Source organism: Cervus canadensis, chromosome 25 (genome assembly GCF_019320065.1).
Source record: "Cervus canadensis isolate Bull #8, Minnesota chromosome 25, ASM1932006v1, whole genome shotgun sequence".
Classification (NCBI taxonomy): Eukaryota; Metazoa; Chordata; class Mammalia; order Artiodactyla; family Cervidae; genus Cervus; species Cervus canadensis.
Genome location: NC_057410.1, coordinates 9,216,652 through 9,220,617, shown reverse-complemented (window position 1 = coordinate 9,220,617; position 3,966 = coordinate 9,216,652). Strand labels below are relative to the sequence as shown.

Genomic DNA, 3,966 nt, shown 5'->3' with positions numbered 1-3,966 from the left:
TGTGTGTTTTCTTTATGTTTCTTGTGCTTGAAGTTCATTGGCATTCTCAGATGTGTAGTTTTCAGACGTCATCAAATTTGGAATTTTCCAGTCATTTCTTCAAATATATATTTTTTCTCTCACCAACCTCTCATTTGGAGACTCAGGTTACAGTCCCCAACTGACAACTTTTAGGATGTTAAAAGTTGTCTCAAAGCTACTGGCGCTCATCATTTTCGTTTTGCTTTTCATCTCATATTGCTTCTATTGCTATGTTTACAAATTCACTAGTGTTTTCATCTGTTATGTCTAATCTACTATTAATTCCATCCAGTGAATTTTTTTTAATCTTAGACATTGTTGCTTTTAGCTTGAGTTATTTGATTTTTTGTATTTGTTTTTCATACGTTCTATATCTCTATTTGGGGGCTTTCAGAATATAGCTAAAATAATTCTTTTCATGTCTGTTTCTGCTGATTCTAATATCTGTTTCAGTTCTATGTAGGTTTTCACTGATTGATTATTCTCCTTATTATAGGTCACATTTTTCTGCTTCTTAGGATAGTCTGTTATTCTTTTATTGGATGCCAGACATTGTGAATTTTGCCTTGCTGGCTCCTGACTATTTCTGTATACCTATAAATATTCTTAAGCTTTGTTCTGATATGCAGTTGAGTTTCTTGGAAAAATTTTGATCCTATTGGACCTTGCTTTCTAAGACTTGTTAGCCTAGACTAGCGCTGCATTTAATCTTGGTAATGTGTCCCTTAGTACTGAGGCAAGACTCTTCTAAATACTCTACACCCAACACCTCATGAATTGCGACATTTTACGGTCTGGCTGGTGGGACAGACACTATTGCTGGTCCTTTGCGAGTGCTGAATGCTGCGCTTGGTTGCTCGATCATGTCAGACTCTTTGTGACCCCATCAACTGTAGCCCGCCAGGCCCTATCCATGGGATTCTCCTGGCAGGAATACTGGAGTGGGTTGCCAGGCCCTCCTCCAGGGGATCTTCCCAACCCAAGAATTGAACCCGTCTCCCGCATTGCAGGCAGATTCTTTTTTTTTTTCTCAACGTGCTGGACCTCAGTTTCAATGAGGAGACGGTAGTGAGTTCTCACTCATTTTGTTCAGATTTTCCAAGGAATGCATGAGAGGATGTCGTCATCGATCTGCAGGCGGATTCTTTACTGTCTGAGCCACCAATGAAGCCCAAGAATACTGGAGTTGGTAGCCTATCCCTTCTTCAGGGGATCTTCCCAACCCAGGAATCAAACCAGAGTCTCCTGCATCGCAGGCAGATTCTTTATTGGCTGAGCTACCAGGGGAGCCCGAGTGTTGAATATTTTTTTGTTGATGTTTTCTCCAATCTTGGACAGCTTTCTCATATACGTAAGCCGATCAGTCTCTGCTAAATGGTCAAAAGGAACCCTCTGCACATCTTCAGAGTTCTTCTGTATGCATCGTTCTCCTCTGACCCAGGTACTTTGTCCTACAAATTCAAGCTGCCTTGGCAGTTGTTTAAGGCAAGAAGGTAAATTTGATCCGTGTTATTCCATCTTGGTCACAAATAAAGTCAATGATATTTATTTTTAAATTACTTCAAACATACAGAAAAATTTCAAGACATGTATAGAGAACTCGCACATTCTCTTTACTTAGCGTTCCAAATTATTAATATTTTGTCACCTTTATTCTACCTCTCTCTTTACATATATATATATATATATAATTTTATCATTATTCTTTTTTAAACCATTTAAGCAGTAACTGCAGAGTTGATGATTCATCACTCTCACTTCCCCCAGTTTCTATCTTTCCAAAACAAACACAGTCTTCTACACAACCAAAGTACAACCAAGCTCAAAAAGCAATATCAATACAATACAATACTATCAATACAAAACAATTAATACAACCATCCAGTTCATAGAACACTCTTAAGTTTTTCCAACTGTACCAGTAATGTCTCTTTTTTTATGGTCTGGTAGCCATACCAAGATCATTTAATTGTCATAGACTTCCAATATCACTCAGTCTGGAATAGTTTTTTTTTTTTTTTTAAGTCTTTCCATCTTTTCAGTCTGTATGTATTTCTCTACCATAGTTTGTCCCACGTCCAGAATCAGATCATGTTTTCTTTGCAGGAAAATGATATGATATTATGTTTTATTGAGACTTCTCAGTTCAGTTCAGTCACTCAGTCATGTCTGACTCTTTGCCACCCCATGGACTGCAACACGCCAGGCTTCCCTCTCCATCACCAACTCCTGGAACTTGCTCAAACTCATGTCCATCGAGTTGGTGATGCCATCCAACCATCTCATCCTCTGTCATCCCCTTCTCCTGCCTTCAATCTTTCCCAGCATCTTCTCAGGAAACATGAAATTCACCATTTTCCCACTTGTAAATGGTCAGCATTTTGTGGGAAAATATTTTGAGACTGCAGCAATATTTAATTTTTAATTGAAATTTCACCCACCAGCCTTGACCCCTATGGGTGACTCATGCTAAATCCACAGAACCTGTTCTTAACATGTAACTCATTTGGTTTTCCAAAGGCATCAGCTACCCCGACAGAAGATCAGATATTCCAGCAGTAACAGTTCTAATCTCTGTTGAAAACCAATATCAAAAGAGAAACCACACCTACCTTGAAGAAGCAGTTCTGTTCATTGAGCAATCTCTCCATCCAACTACCAATCAATATATCACCCATTCATTGTATTGAATGGGTATCGATAGTACTTTGACATGGTGCCAGGCTGTGGATATAAACAACAAAAAGCCCCAAACCATAAGACACAGTGCTTATATCTAATAAGTTCCTGGTTTTCATAGGAAAATAACGTCAACAAATAATTACAATTCAATGTGATTATAATAGAAAATAATACTTAGTATTATTCCCTTGTGGCTCAATGATAAAGAATCTGTCTGCAAATGCAGGAGACGTGGGTTCAGTCTCTGGGTTGGGAAGATCCCCTGGAGGAGGAAATGACAGCCCACTCCAGTATTCTTGCCAGAAAAATCCCATGGACAAAGGATCCTGGTGGGTTACAGTCCATGGGGTCACAAAAGAGTCAGAGATGACTGAGCAACTGCGTACGCACGCAGGCATAAAATACGTGGAATACCCAAGGAACATAAACTGTATTCACATATATGAGAAGGTTTCCTAGAGAGGTAATATTGATCCTTTAAGGTGAATAGGAGCTTGGGAAATATTTGACAAGAACGGGAGTAAGTAGAACATTCCAGTTGGAAGAAACAGCATGTGATAATGTAGGGTATAAAAGCATGAAGTACAAAGGTCATAGAAGTGGTTCACTGTCTGGGGAGGGGATGGTCTGCAAGGGAAGGGGGACTGGTGGCGGGGCAGGAAAAACTGAGGTGGGGCCAGCTTGGTACAGAGCCACATTTTTTTGGTCGTGCTAAGGAGCCTGGATTTTATTCACCAGGGGTTCCCACTATGAGTGCAGATTCCTGGACCCCATCCTCAAGTTATTTAAATTAGAATCCCTGAGGAAAATCTGGGAATCTGTATTTTAACAAGCACCTTAAGTTTGAAGATAACTTCTGTAAGTCAGAGGAAGCGACTGAATGCTTTAAAATAGAGTGAAATAATGAGATTTGTGTTCAGAAAGATCACTCTGGGACTCATGGATGATGTCTTGGAAAGGGGTGCAGGCTGAAAGGGTTATCCAGACACTAAGATGCTCCAAAGTGAATTGTTAGATTATAGTAGCCAACAAGGCTTGTCAAAGGGTCTCATTCTTGAACACATGCATCACTCCATGTTCGGTTGCAGGAGTTGTGGGGGATATGATCGCTTGGCACTTGACATCTATTCCATTCCCCTTTCAGTGGAGTGGCTTTCAAACTTTTTTTTTACTCAACCCCTAGTGAGAAAATATTTTACTTTGCAATCCATACATACGTGTGTGAGGCACAAAACAGAAATTACCCTAGGTTGATGCCCTCTG

The 3,966-nt window shown here is 39.8% G+C and overlaps 1 non-coding gene across 1 annotated transcript; it reads right to left on the bottom strand.

Annotated features, from left to right (window-relative positions):
* Positions 1–1,061: 1,061 nt before the first annotated feature.
* Positions 1,062–1,154, bottom strand: LOC122427861. The gene has a single exon (XR_006265563.1). It is a non-coding gene; the product is annotated as a small nucleolar RNA SNORD116 (small nucleolar RNA).
* Positions 1,155–3,966: the final 2,812 nt, after the last annotated feature.